Here is a 15,967-nt window from a genome sequence, read left to right as displayed (position 1 = left end):
CGGCTTTGGCTGCCTCATCAGAAAGACACAACTGGAAGCGAAGATAATGTCTTCAAGGGATGTAGGGACCACAAATACCTTTGAGTCAGATTCCATCACTTTGTCACCATAACTGGGGAGTTATTTATGCATCAGTTGGAATGGTCACTAGACACATTGGTAACTACTCAGTAAGCGCTAGGAAATATTGAAATTGGAATTCTATCAATATGCAGTCATTATAAATGTGAAGGTTGGCTAGCTATGGCAATGAAAATCCTGTTGAGTTTTTAATTGAGAAATTTTGTTCAGTTGCTCATGAAATTTGGTTAAGCATGTTCGTTTTATATTGTTCTTTGAAATTTAGCCAGGTATTACAAAACAAGGGTAATTTTTTTCCTTCTATGTAAAAAAAGCTTCTGTATCAGGAAGAGACAGCAAATAAAATGAAGAAGGAGGAAAGGTGAAAATTTGAAAGGAAACTTACTTTATTTACAGTTAACAATGTTATGGAATTTTTCAAGTTTAACCCCCACCCAAAAGTAAACTTGGCAGTATTAATAAAACTGTTTTACAAATGTGTAAATAAATTGCAAGAGATTAAATTGTCAAAACTTATACATCGCAACAATGACATAGGTTATAATATCTGACCTTTGAAACTATTTGATTCCAAAGTCTGGTATCTGGGCGGATATTGTTGATGTCCCCAGACTAATAACATACTTATCTTACAAAATGAGAAAATAATATAAATACTTAAAATTAAGTAAAAACAGAGACTGATTATCCAACCTGGAGGTTTACATGGTTATACAGCTGTTATTTTCTATATATTATTCTCTTTTATGATATACTTGTATCTTTTTACAAAAAGAATACATCTTCACTGGAGAAAGTGCAGAAATACACAGGAAGATAAACTCATCTATTATTCATTATTTTCTTGATGTCTGACACAAAATGGGCCTGAACCAAGTGTTTTATTTTCTTTTCTTTAATTACAATCATATGTTTAGAATTTTGTGATTATGTATAAGAGGATGAGGAGACTTTGCAAAACACTTCAAGACTTCCATTGCATGATAATTTACTCTACATTATGTGACCATTAATTTTTGTGATAAATTTAAATAATTTTCAATTGTTTTTCACATTAAATAATGCTGTTGTGACTACAATGTCTCGTATATCTTTAGCCCCACTTAAAATTATTTTCTTAAGAGAAATTCCTAACAACTGAATCACTGGATTAAAGCACCTGAGAGGTTTTGTAAGGTTTTTATGGACCAAATTGCTTTCCAAAATAATTGTACCAATTTACAAACCCACCTACAGAGCCCAAGACTGATTCCAGTTATAATAAGGTCTTTACATTGATGAAAATGTATTCCTGCTTGTTATTATTTCCAAGGAAGTTGCTCTTTCCTATGTAACACTTAACAAAATTTGAAGTAAGTATTTTTCACATTTAACATAGACTTCTCTTATTAACTGTAACCCTGTTTTTTTTTTTAAAAAAAAAAAAGGAGGGGAATACACTTTTTCACTATTAGTTTAACCATTAATACAGGCCAAAGAAGAGAAAATACCATCTCTGGCAAGTGAACAGAGAAATTGGTTCCTTCAAGGGTGTGTTTCTAAGTGTCAAGCAATTCAAATATCTAAGTAGAGATCTTTGAGATGACTTTTCACTGCTACCCATTTTTAAAAAATAATAGTAATTGAAAAATAGTTTTCTGTGGTATTCCACATAGGTCCGGGACCAGACTATGGAGGAGAGGATGGTGATTTCAATAGTTGAATCCGTGCCTGATGCACAAGGTGCTACAGACTGCACAGGGTTCCACAGCACTCTCACATGGAGCAAGATGTTAGTGCCAAGAGTCTGAGGTACAGGCAGGTAGTTTACACAGGAATGGGAATGTGTGCCTTGTCTTTAAAACATACAGCAGAGCCTGTTTTCTCGCTGGAAAGCCAACCTCCTCAAAGTAGCTTGAAAAGAAACAACATGAAATATCAAGGAAGTATAAAAAGAGCTTTTGCAAATGAAAAAAAAAAAAACCTCTCTGGATGTTCCCACGTAGAACTCATTACTTTCTCCCACAGCATCTTCATGTGTAGATTCCTTAACTGGTTATCTGTTCATGAAGACCTTGGCTGATCCATCTTTGTTGTGTTCCTCTGTGATACTACTGAGTCACTTAAACTCAGCACAATAATGTGGCCACTTTCAATTCTATAGCCCCATCAAGTTGCCAAACTTGGTTAGATTCAGAAATAAGAAAGTCCTGTCCACTGGGTATCATACCACAACCCTCAGTTTTCCTTGCTACAAAGCCGATGTTGAATGTAGGATTACTCTGTGTGGTGGTTTGAAAGAAATTGGCCCCCAAAGGAAGTGGCACTCTTAGGAGGTGTTGCCTTGTTGGAGGAAGTGTGTCACTGTGAGGGTGGGCTTTGAGTCTCTTTTTTCTCAAACTTCACTCAGCATGATGGTCAGTCAACTTCCTGTTGCCTCTGAGTCAAGATTTAGGACTCTCAGCTCCAGCACCACATCTGCCTGCATGCTGCCTCCTCCCCATTCTGAAGATGATGGATAGAACCACTGAAATTGTAAGCAAGCTACCTCAATTAAATGTTTTTAACTTATAAGAGTTGCTGTGGTCATGGTGCTTTTTCACAGCTATAAAAACTCTAAGACGTCCTGTCTCCTCAAACCTGTTCCTTAATTTCACATCATTTATTTTGGTCCCTTGTAGATCTCCATGTCTCTAGGATTTGGGGTGCAGGCAGATGTGTGAAGCCTCTCCTGCATCCTACAATTGCTTTGGGTTTTGCTTTGATGGCCATTCCCACTGAGGTACGTGACACAGGCGAGATCTACACTTCACCAAATCCCCGCTGCATCACGCCACAAGGACTCTTTCCAAGTCCCATCCACCTTCCTGGAAATAGGTTGTGGCCAGAATTAAACAGCTTTAGCCGGTTCTCCCTGCTCTCAACATTCATCTCATTTATGAAAAACTGTTATAAATCTTTCACTCCCACAAATGGGTGGCATGCAGCAGACTTCCCCTGAAGTCCCACAGCGAGGAGACCTGGGTCCCCTCACTGCTCCCTGCAGGACTTGGCATCAGGTTCTGTCCTTGAAATGCCACAGAAGACCTCACTCTTTGATCAAGGGTAGGAACAGGTTTTTCTACTTGCTCCATGTCTTCCCACAGGGACTCATGTTTCCTTTCCTTAACTTCAGTAGGAAAATAAGTAAGCTAAATCTCTTGGTTAAAGACAACAAAGAAACCAACAGAGAGACAACTAAATCCATCAAATTTATCCAAATATTTGGGACATATTTGAATGGAAATGTTGCCAAAAGAGAGAGGTGAAAATCTGGATTCTATAATTCTAACAGTAGAGGCTGAAGCAGGGTGTGTTCACAGTCAAGACCTTCTAGGCGACATGGTGAATTCCAAGCTAGCCTGTACTAAGTAGCAAAGCCCACATGGTGGTGGCAGGTGCTCACATGACGCACTTACCAGAGATGTATTTAGGTGGGTCTGAGGAAGTAAAGGCCATACATCAAGAGATGCAGAGAAGTAAATAGACCAGTGATTGCATTGAGAATATTTTGGGGCAAAACAAACAAACAAACTGTTGCTAGAGTTTTTCTGCCTGGCCCATAGTCAGGGCAAATCTCTCTCACCCGCCAGTCCCAAGCCGCTCAAACCCGATCAAGTAAACACAGAGACTTATTTTGGTTACAAACTGTATGGCCGTGGCAGGCTTCTTGCTAACTGTTCTTACAGCTTAAATTAATCCATTTGTATTAATCTATACCTTGCCACGTGGCTTGTGGCTTACCGGTACTTTACATCTTCCTTGTCCTGATGGCGGCTGGCAGTGTCTCCCCCTCTCAGCCTTCCACTTTCCAGCTCTATTCTCCTCCTTGTCCCGCCTATACTTCCTGCCTAGCCAATGGCCAATCAGTGATTTATTTATTGACCAATCAGCAACACATTTGACATACAGACCATCCCACAGTACAAACAAACAACAAAACCAGATAGGCATCATCACCATTAGAGAAAAATGATCAGTTAAGGGGCAGAGGTCAACTTAAAATTCAGACTCAATGAAAACAAAAAGGTTAAACATAATCGATAGACATAGTTGTCTAAAATGACCTAATTCAATCTATTTCTAACCACTTTCCTCCCTGAAAGGGTATTTCTAAGGCGTAAATCTGGATTTCCTTTTCAATATGCACCCTTCACTGGGCCATTAACGGCCCATACAAACATCAGCATTTCTTCTACGTCTGAAACATGATCCTCTCATGTTCTCATGCCTGACCCAAAATGAACTTGTTTAGGGTGTGCATGGGTGTGTGTGTGTGTGTGTGTGTGTGTGTGTGTGTGTGTGTGTGTGCACGCATGTGTGTGTGTACATGTGATGTATCTAAGACAGGTACACTCCATATGGCTCAGTCTGGCCTTGATTTCAAAATCCCTCTGCTCCAGACTCTGCTGAGATTGCACATGTGTGTCACCATGATCAGCCTCCTTCACATGCTTCCATAACATCTTGAGTGTCTATGAAGACTGCCTTAGCCACCTTCATCATCTGTGCTGTTTCCAAGGGTCCTCACGTGCTAATTTTCTTTTTAAATATGTCTTTCTTTCCTGAGTTAAGATCTGTTTACAAGAGGGATAGACTGTGCCCTGTATTATGCCTAGATGACACCACTTTGCCTTCATTTTTTTTAAATGAGAAGTATTTTAATCATTTCCAAAGAAAGAAGGTACAGGGATTTAGATTCAAAAACACAACATTAAAAGGGTATTTCACTAGAAGTGAAAAACGGAACAGGAAATGCAATTTTTTGGCTCTTCCTCATCCATCAAAAGCTCTGTATCTCTTTTCCAAGCATGAGCTTCCAAGATCCAACTCGCTCTTTATCTCCCTCTAGCTGAACACGACAAATCCCTCCATCTCCACCTCTCTTCTCTCAGTCACACTGTGTGGGTGCTAAAGGTCCTGAGCAGACCAATGAACAGAACTGTCCTTTAAGCCAGTGGCACCCAGGGCAGCCACAGAACTGGCATTGTTTCCACTGTCTCAGCAAGAAGGAGCTGAAAGCCGACCCTCAGCACAAATCAGAATCAAACGTGGAGAGGGAGTAAGGGCTCCTGGGCCCAGGGAGAAGGACCTTTCTCTACTACTACAGTTCTTCAAGCTTCTCTACTGAGCTCCAACAGGATCTAAAGCACATGGCATCTACACAAATCAGGGGAACCTTGGTGGAAGGAGACAAGAGTGATAAACATGAACTAAATCAATGTGATAATGTATAGGACCATGCTGGGAATTTCAGCTCTTCACTTGGCTGCCAGCCCCGCAGAGCACAGCACAGCAAGAACCAAGACAGCCACTCCAGACTGCTGCACCTAGGGAATCGCCAGGCCTTTCCCTAGGTGTTGGATCAAGTGTTGGATCCCATTCCATGCGTGGTACATGAGAGGGAAGACAATCACAACTTAGCTGTGTGGATCAGTGCTGGCCCCAAACATGGGGACTTCACAAACATCAAATAAGACTCAAAGTTCCCAGGAAGCAGCAGTGCAGACAGGCCAAAAAGAGAGATCCCTCCACTTAAGGCCAGACCAGTGTCACAGTGGCAAAGGGACATTGTCATGGGAAAAGACCAAACTGTAGACAGTAATATGGGGAGAAACAGGGTAGTCTGAACTCATGTTTTTATTCTAGATCTGCTTCATCTCTCCCCTTGGCTGTGGTTCCCAAAGTAACAGCATTTCTGAGACAAAGCTGAGAATTAAGGTGGGATCAGAGGCAATAATGGCCAGCAAGAGCGTAGCCATCTTGAGTCTCTTGCATTAATTTTAAGCATGACTCTGCTATCGTTTTGCATATCCTACAAGACAAAGTCAATAGCACTGAGCATACCATGCAACTTTATTATGCTGTGACTAGTAATGTAATTGGAGTTTTCTGCATCACAGCTTCGCACACGCACAGATGGAAACCACACTTTGCACATGCACAGATGGAAACCACACTCTTTGAATTCCCTTAGTAACCATGATTCAGACTTCATTGTTCAATACAAAGATATTAAATATTAATGAAGTATCAGACATGAGACACAAGTAACTAGGTTCTGGGAGGCTCTCTGTGGCGTTCTAACAAAGTACTACAGATACAGCAACTTAAACCAACACAAATTTATTACCTGATAGTCCACGAGATCAGACGTCTAACTAGAATGTGCAGAGGCTATAATCAAGCTGTCCACAGTGCTGCATTTCTTCAGAGGACTCTAGAGGAGAATCTATGCCCGAGGTCTACACCCACCCTAGAAGCCAAGTACACTCCCTAGATTTTGGCGTCCTCCCATCTTCAAAGTTCCCAATGGTGGAATCAGTCCTCACTCTGTCCTTGCTTCTGACATCATTAGAATTTGCTAACTTTCTGCCCCATTCTCATTTTAGAACCCCTGTGACTGAATTAGGCCAATTTGGATAATCTCAGATAATCTCCTTATTTAAAAATCAGATGGTATCAACCTACTTTTCTCAAGGCAATGTACCAAACATATTTATAGTTCTGGGGATTAACCTCTAGGTATCTTTGGGGAGCCATTATCCTGACTACCTTATTGATGGATACTGTAATTAATAAAAGACTTAGTATTATATTTTATTATCTCAAAGAAGTCTGCTAATAGGGACATGGAAAAGAGCATGAGAGTCACACTGGACCCTGAGATCATATTATCCTGGTAAAGGGCCAGGTATTGCTCTAAAATTAGATGACATTGAAATTAGGGTCTTAAAAAGGCTGTACTTTCTCACCAGGCTAATGAGATGAGATAATATTTGATAGAGGTAATTCTGAGCAAAGAAGACAGTAGGCAAAAATGCTTAGATGCATTAAATAGCAAGACAAGCTAATATAAATTGAAAGAATTTTAAGTGCTGTGAAAGACTGAGTATCATACTAAGATAGAAACTTAGAGAAGAAAGGCAGAAAGAGATCACTGGAGGAAAAAAATCTCTGTTTAGCATATAGAAGATCCTAGACTTCATCTCAAAATTAGTAATCAACACATAAAGGTATTCACAAGCAACAAATGAGTATTTCAGTTTGAGGGTCGATTCCTCCAACTCGAGACCACGAGAGACCGGTGGTGAGGGATGCAGCTTTGCTTACCTCAAGAACTGATGAGACTGAACCGATGGAGATGCAGAGAAGATGGAGGGAAACATCAGCTAACACATGATGAGAAGGATTCGAGAACTGGCTGAGTGGTTGGCTTCAGAATGCGGAAGGGAGGCAAGCTTTAGGGTGACTCGCAGGACTGGAATAACAGACAGTCCAGATCAAAATGCAATCACCGGGAGAGAAGTGTGTTTAGGGCTAAAGGTAAAAGCAGGCTCTGTTGGAGATGGGTTTATATTAAGATGGTTGCAAGAAATCCATGTGAAGGTTCCCAGGCCTGGCTAAAGCATGGTTAACTGTGTTTGATTTAAGATAGGTGTGAGCTGTATGTGTCCATGTGAGACATACCCATACAATAATATTGGTTGAGTATATAGCGAGAAGGGAAGTGGAGCATGGGCAGAACTGGAGCAATTACTAATACCCATGGCATGGGCAGAAAAATATCCTGCCCAAGGAAGCAAGAAATAATATGGAATAAGGGGAAAAAAGTCACAGAATTCAGAGGAGGAGACTTTGAAGAGGAATGGTCAAAGGTCTACCATCAAAGGAAGGTCAAACATGAAAACGGTGAACAAAAGCCATTGGATGTGATGAAGAGGAGAACACGGCTGACCTTAGCTACTAGCTTTGAAGAAATGCAAACGAAACCTAAGTGTGGTGGGCTAAAGAATAAACAATGATATAAGTTCAGATCAGAAGGTGATTGCCACAGAAGTAGCTCTGAAGGAAAGACTCGGGAATAATTAAAATCTTAAGAGGTTTACTGTATTGCATTTTATGTAGGAGATGAAGAGAGAAGGATTTCACATCTTCCTTCCCCATAAAATTCTTCACCACAGTTTCAAAAACAATTGACGGATTCTTTCTCAGAAGTCTCATGAAACGGTATATACTGCTGTGAATGCCTCAATAACAGGAAAAAAATTCAAGTCTCCTGTGTAGCCATAGGCTAATGAATGTTTTTTTATGTATGCAGATGTGAATGAACAAAAAATGCTGGTTGATTGACCAAACTTTGGAACCATAAAATTCTCACATATGAGGGCTGAAATATGGATTTCCACTGTGTCCCCTCGTCACTGGACACCAAGAAATATGACACACAGGCAGTATTCAATATATTTCTTTATAACCAACAAACAAAAACTGGCAGAACATTTCTCCCCATAGGGATTTAATTTTCATTAGAACGTTTTCTTTATTGCTCACACCACCCTTTCTAATAAGTAACCTAAAGTGAAAAAGTCCCCAAGAGATGATTCTTTGGAGAGAGATTTAGTTTGTTGTGCAATTCCTACCACCCCACCCCATCAGCATTGGGGGATCACAGGCAATACTTTCTCCATATACCCAACCTTGTGAGGGAAGGGAAAAGAAGAGCAGTGCTTGGAGAGCTTGGCACACTCCTTTCTAAAGTCTTGGGTATCTAGTTTTCATCGATTGTAGATGGAAGAGATGCCTCCTTAGATCCTGAAAGAAGAGAGACAGCTGGGTCAGCAGGTCTACCTCCATCAGCAGTAAGGGTGAGAGCAACTGCATTCTGGGTACAAGATGTGGGTCCTGTGGTCAAAAGCCACCATCCCAAATCAACTACACATCAGATCTTAGGAATGAGTTCCTGGAGAAAAGTCCTCAACAGGAAAGATGTCATGAGGGGAGGTCCACAGAGGTAGGCTCGGGTCCTGAACAAGGAAGTTAAACATGTGACAAGCAGTGATCCAGAAGAAGGGTGTTTTCCATCCCTATGGGACAGAAGGAGGGACTCCACCCAGGAGTGCAGATGGGAAATCTTGAGAGTGTGAAACAAGGCTGTGACAGTAGATCACAGAAGATACAGTGGGTTCAAAGGACATTTCAAAAGCAGGACAAACAAGACTTGTTGCCTAACAGCGGAGAGACAAAAGTCAGAATTGGGGCAAAGGGTGAGTCTCAGGAAGAAGGGTATAGCACCCATGGACAGAGCATCCAGGAAAAGAGGGCCTAGGAAGGGGGAATTAAAAGGTCATCCCTTTGTAGATATAATTTTGTCATTGATGTAGATTCAGTCAGATGCCCTTAGTGATCTGATATGTTGCAGCCAGATCCATTATTAAAGTCTTAACATTTTTGTACAAAAAACCAACTTGGTAGTACATACTTATTTAAGACAGGGTCTACCCCAACAGCCTGCTGCATTCTTTTCCCACTTGTTTTAAGTTATTATGAAAACAAAGCAACCTCAAGGCACCAGCATCCCATAATGCTCTCTCCACTTACTAAAGGAAAGGGGGTCTAATAGCTTAAGGAGAAACTGGGTTAAGTCTGACAATTGTCCAAGAAGGTATCTTGGTGTCTAAGAGATTAGAGTTTTTTTCTTAGTAACTGTCGATTTTTATTCCTGCTTGAATGTTCTGTCTCTCCCTTCCAGTCCTAACAGCTAAATTAAGAAAAATCTCAGCTATACAAAAAAATAATGAGCAGTGGTGATTCATAAGTGACTCACAGTTCTTAATAAGCCCTAATTTTCCTTATTTCCTAGATTGTTTTTAAATACAATACTCTAAAAAATCACTTTCCTTTCTTCTATTAAAATATCGCCTAAAATGTGGTTGTCAGAGATCTATACATGTATGTATTTGTGCTAATTCAGATATGCCAGGGTTATCCTCCTTTCGTTTAATAATGGACCACAGTTTCTCTTGATGTTCACGTGCACTCATTTACTATGTACATCTAAATAGAAGCGTGGGATCTCACCTTGTACGTCTTTGTATTTAGTATTTAATGCCAAAATAATTGTATAGTTGGATGACCCATGTTTATGCCACATCCAACATAGTACTTGAAATATCAGACAATTTAATTAGTGGTATTCTGATTATGTGTTATGGAACATGATTTTAGTTCACATTTCTATGATAAATAATAATGTAATTTTTTTTCGTAATTTTTGGACACTTAGATATCATGTTTGTTCTGTTTTTATGCAGAAATATCTGAGTGAAACATTTTAAAAGAGGAGAGATTGGGCTGATGGCATCAGAGGTTTCAACCCGTGGTCACTTGGCTCCATTTTTTTCCCTGAGCAGAAGGAGAACAATACAGCAAGAAGCATGTGCCAAATTCAAGGTGCTCACTATAGCAGGGAGAGAGAAAGATGGGAAATGGTCCAGACTAAGACACATCTTTTCAACTCACAGTCTATCGATGTGGATTTATTGATGCATTCACCCAGTAATTAGGTCAGAGCCCTCATGACCCATCACCTCCCAATAGTGCTGCCCAATGGGGACCGAGCCTTACACACATGAACACTTGACAGGATACTTCATACCCAAGCAGTCTCTCTTATTTGGGAAATACTTTCTCAAGTCTTCTGCACATTTTTAAATTTCCTGATATTGTCTGCATATGAGAGTGTGGGTGTTCCATGGAGTGTGTGTAGAGATAAGAGGACAACGTTCAGAGTCAGCCTTCTCCTTCCCCCTCAGTGAGGGAGGGTCCCTTTTGCTTCTGCAGCACTGTGCACACCTAGCTACCAGGCCCTTGAGCTTTGAGACAACTCTCCTGTTTCCACCTTTCTTATCACCACAAGAGTGCTGGGATCACAGATGTGAACAACCACATCTGGCTTTTTTATGTAAGTTTCTAGGGACCCAACTCAGATAATCAGGCTTGTGTGCCAAGAACTTTTCCCCACAGTTGTCTTACTGCCCCACTTTGGTCCATTGTTAAAGAGAGCTTACCTTGTCCTTCTTGAAATTAGATTCATTTCAGTATGAAACTCTTATGTAGACACATATGTTACACATTACAGACACTGTCTCACAATTCTTTCCTTGTTTCTCCACCAATCTTTGCTATAATCTCTCATACATGGAATTGGAATGAATCCTACATGCCTTGGAGCTGCTGCTCTCCAGTGGACTTCTTTACCTGTTCTTTCCCTAGTTAATGCTCATAGCTGTTCAGTTCATAAATGTTCTCTTTGAATCTAGAGTCTTCTGCCTGTTGAATTTCAGTAAATGTAACTGATATTTAACTTCTTAATTACATAAACTGAAATAGATTCTTTTTGTATAAACAACACTAATGTGTTCTTTAATATCCTCTTTTTCATTTCAGTGCATAAATTTTCATTCATCTGCATATGTGACACATATTATTTATTTAAAATGTTATTCAGGTTGTTCTATGAAATTTATTTCACTGGAGCTTTGAACTAACTAAGCATTTTATTTCTTCAAATGTCTGTTTTTCTTAAAAATTTATTTTCTTGAAGTCTTGAAATATTTTCTTCTTGCTTTCTCAAAAGCCCCTCTCTTGGGCTGAAGAGATAGCTCAGTGGTTCAGAGCTCTGACTGCTCTTTCAGAAGACCCAGGTTCAATTCCCTACATGGCAGCTCACAACTGTCTGTAACTCTAGTTCCAGGGGACCTGACATCCATGGCAAAATACCAATGCATATAAAATAAAGATAAATAATTTTTTAATCCTCTCTCTCTGAGTTCCATAACTCTGTCACTCTTGCAGCTCCATCTCCCCCACAGCCTCAGGTCCCTGGCCCATCCTGAAATGAATTGATCAGCTCAGGGCTTCTGTCTTCTGTTGTTTCATGGTGCATCCAGTAGTCAGCGCAGAATATTAAAGTGACAAAGCACAAACATGGCCCTGTAGTCATGTGCTAGCTGATGCCTTTCCGGACCTTCATCCTCTTCTTGATAACCCAAGGCCTGGGCAACAAGATGATTATGATGACATGATGACAAAGAGGAGGGAAATGAGGATGAGGATGATGATCATGATGATGATGATGATTATGGGAAGAATGATGATAATAATAGTGACAATTGGTTAGACTTTTCTTTAAATGAGTTACCAGTAGGTGCTTCATTCTTTTCCCTACTTTCAAATAGTGAGCCTGGCTCTAGTTTTCTCTTGGGATATGGTATTTTTTTCATTTTGCTTCATAAATAGCACATTCTTGACCACCATACTCAATCCCAGATGCATGGCCTAGCAGGTATTTAGTCTATTTCTGTGTGTTTCAATGTTTATATTATCCTTCATTGGATAGTGCTATTATTGGTGTTCATGGAAAGTGTCTATGAACCACAACAATTACCTGCATAGCAAGATAGACTCAAAGACGCAATAAATGGGACTCACATTTTAGTGGAAATCAACAACTGTCTAATTGGGCTTAAGATCCACTCAACAGGGGCTGGAGAGATGGCTCAGCCATTAAAAGGCTAGGCTCACAACCAAAAATATAAGATCCACTCAACAGGACAGAAATAATACCTATAGCTGGAAATATAACTAGTTTCTGGGATAGCACTGCCATGAGGACTAGCTTCCAGCAGCGCAGGGCTTAATGGTGATCCAACGGAGTCAGTGAACCAGACTTTTTATCTGAAGGAGGAAGGGAAAAGACACACACACTTTCTTGATGATTTCCTTCTGACTTTTTCTTTATTCATCTATTTCTCTTTTTCCTCCACATTTTTCCTGGTGTTTTCCTTCTCTTGTTCTTGATGCTTTCCTTCTAAGTAACTTTATTTTTTTTCCCTTACAGCTTATACACCCCAGTAGAATCTTTTAAGCAATATAAAAATTACAATGTGGTTATATTCTATTTTTCACATGAATGATTACAATGAGTATAAGTAAAAACTGGCATGTTTTCCATATCTCTTACATAATTAAACAGTTTATGTATTACAGGTAAAAAAAAAAAAAAAACAGGTTATCCAAAGAATCCACATACATTTATATCCAAGCAACTTGTTGTAGATTAGCAAAGTGTGAGCAAGCAAGGTATTTTTCTCAGCCAATTCTTTTGTTGGCAGTATGCATTTTGGGGTTACAAGGAAAAGACCAATCATTTTATTACTTATCTTGAAAGATAATCTTTTAAGAAATACGAAAGAATCACAAATCTAAACTTTTATATGTGAAAAAGAATCAGTCAGCTCTATTTTAAATTTTCAGGGTGCATACCCACTCATCGACAGTATTTATATCAGGAAGCTGAGGGTATAAATGGGCACAAGGAATTAATCATCATATTTCATCATTAACCCATCCTAGCAGGAAAGGTATATCAACTAATATTAGTTGAGCTGCTTTGTTTCTGATCTCTAACCTTAAGAATCTATCACTCAGCTATGTGTCCTTGTGAACTTTCAATTGTTTTCTAAGGGTTTTATTTTTTTTTTAACCTCAAAGCTATTATCAAAACATCTTACCCTAACTTGAAATCATTTTAAGGCTTTGTTTCAGCTATGATGCACTCTGAAACCCATGAACACATCTTCCAACATTAAAATTAAAAGAGCTTAAGCTGCCTGGGCTAGGAATCAATTGTTTTTCTTAATCATTAACCTAAGCTACTGTCTACATGGCTCATCAATAGAAACTCATGTGTTCTAGCTGTGTGACACTTCTTTGTACTTATTTTCAGTCACCAACACTCTTTTAACTAAAATTATTGTCAATTAAACAGTACAGCTTAAGATGAAATCATCTTCCTAATAATCCACAGGTAAAAGTGCCCAAGAGATGATCATACTGCATTAAGGGCAGTTGGGATCTCCCCAGGCCTGTTCACACCCTGCCAGATACCAGAGAAAAATGGCAGCAACAAACATACAAAGACACAGCAGTAGCAAGAAACATTATGGGACTGAGGTTCTCGGGGGCCCTGCCTACCCAAGATTCACCCCTCAGGGGTTTTGTTCTTTGGTGGGCCAATCCCCTGACGTCAATTGCCATCTGCTGCTCCTCTGACATGGCCACATCACCCTAGAGGCTAGTGATGTTATGGACCTTGGAAAATAATCTACTACAGTCACTTTGCTTAGTAAAAAGTAGCCTTTACTACTTTCTAAACCTTAACTTGGTGCACACAGGTTGAGTGCAGCTCCCACTCCCCATCAAAGAAACCTCTCTTGTCAAAGTTTACATGAGCACCTTGGCTTGAGTTGAAGCCTTTAAAAATCACCAAAACTATCTCTAGACTAGGAGGCTAGGTTAGTTATTTCGGGGTTGCAAAGTGAAGAGTAATTTAAATCACAAAGAAGAGATGAGAACCTCAAATTCACAAATTTGAAGCTTACTCTGTTGAATCTCCTGAGGGTTCCTAGGTGATGTTGAAAGATACATGAGTAAAGAAAGGGATGCAGTATTGTTGGGAGTTCATCCTCTTTCAGTCACAGCAAATTCTAGGGGCAGAAGCTAGCTCAGCTCTTGCTGCACAAACATAAGGACCCAAGTTTGATCCCCAGCACACACATAAATGGGTGTATGGGTGTATGCACGTAAATGGGTGTGCTCCCAGCTCTAAGAACACAGAGACAGGGGGATCTCTGAGGTTCCCTGGTCACCTGCCTACCAGAATCAGACATCCCCAAGCCCTAAATGAGTGATTCCGTCTAAAACTGACAAGTCAGATGGCTGCTGAGGAAGGATATCCAAGGTTGACCTCTGACCTCCATACACACCCTACACACACAGCCATACTCATGCACATGCTGTACAAACATAAATGTCCATACACATGTGCACAGGCACACTTGTATAGCTTCACACCCATGAACACACATACACATGCACAAACACTAGTCCTGCCATTGTGGATTGCACAGGAACCAAGGCTAAGGTATTATTGTACAGAAGGAATTCAGATCTGATGGTCACAAGCTGATCCTGAGATTCTAAACGGTGACAGCAAAAGGAGAAAAGAGGTCCAGGATGGCTGCCCCTTCTAGGTTGCCTAACATCCTCCCCTGCCATCCTATTCTTTAGTCCCATTAGAATGGCTTGGCACTATTTTTTAAACTGAGTTATGCCCATGTTTATCTTGTTTGTTTTTAAAAGGAAATATCAGCCTTGCAGCATGGTGCTAATGCTGTCAAGCCTTTCCATAAAGGATGCTACAGAAAGACTGAGTCCCACAGCCTTGCCCTCCCAGCTCCCTTCCTCCCTCCCTGTCTCCCAGTCAAGCTCCAGGAAAACTCTTCTCTTCCTGTCTCTCTCCAAAGGCACCTCAACAGCTGTGAGCTCATGACCTAATTGTTCTAATGGCATTCCCAAGGTCCCCTGCTCAAGGCCAGAGAAATCACAGCCCTTTGGACCTCCAGCCAGTAATTCATGGTACTTAGTCAAACTCCTTTCCGTCCTGCGGCCCCCCTCTGCTCCCCTCCTCCTGTCCTCTTGCTCTCACTCTCTGCTCTCTCCTCACACCAGTCTGAGGCAGCTTGATCACCTGCCAACTGGTATTGATTTTTGCTTCCCAATCTCCAGGCTGGATGGAAGGAAAAGATTAAAAACAGTTTGTCAGTTTGAAGTTGAATAAGAATTCGGCACAAGCGACGTCTCAGAAATGTGAGGAAGTGGCAGGGGGAGGCTGGGGTGTGGGCAGTCAAGGCCAAGGAAAGTCCTCAGGGAGTTTAACCCTTCATCACAACAGACCCCAGCTTTTTTTTTTCTTTAAAGAGAATTGTGCTATAATCCCACACACTCCCCCTTTCCTGTATCTCACAGACTCAGGCCCTCTCATGATTTGCTCTCGGCCGACAGCATCCACTGAAGTTTAGCAGAGACTCCCAGGTCCTGGGACACTGCCCTCTTTCACTTATGGAAGCCCACAGCCACATTAAGTTCACAGGCAAAGCTCCAGCTACTTCCTGCAGGGTCCCCTGGTCCTTACAGGGAGGCAGTATCTCTCTAGGTGCCGTCTCTCTGTGCTCTGTGACTGTAG

General features: G+C 40.7%; 1 pseudogene; it reads right to left on the bottom strand.

Moving 5' to 3' along the window:
* Window positions 1-5,360: 5,360 nt before the first annotated feature.
* On the bottom strand, window positions 5,361-13,998 carry LOC128109311 (succinate dehydrogenase cytochrome b560 subunit, mitochondrial-like; annotated as a pseudogene).
* Between the last annotated feature and the right edge of the window lie 1,969 nt (window positions 13,999-15,967).

This window comes from Peromyscus californicus, unplaced genomic scaffold, assembly GCF_007827085.1.
Source record: "Peromyscus californicus insignis strain IS unplaced genomic scaffold, ASM782708v3 Scaffold_14__1_contigs__length_90479793_seg_2, whole genome shotgun sequence".
Classification (NCBI taxonomy): Eukaryota; Metazoa; Chordata; class Mammalia; order Rodentia; family Cricetidae; genus Peromyscus; species Peromyscus californicus.
The sequence above is the reverse complement of the archived record's forward strand: the minus strand, read 5'-3'. Positions and strand labels throughout refer to the sequence as shown.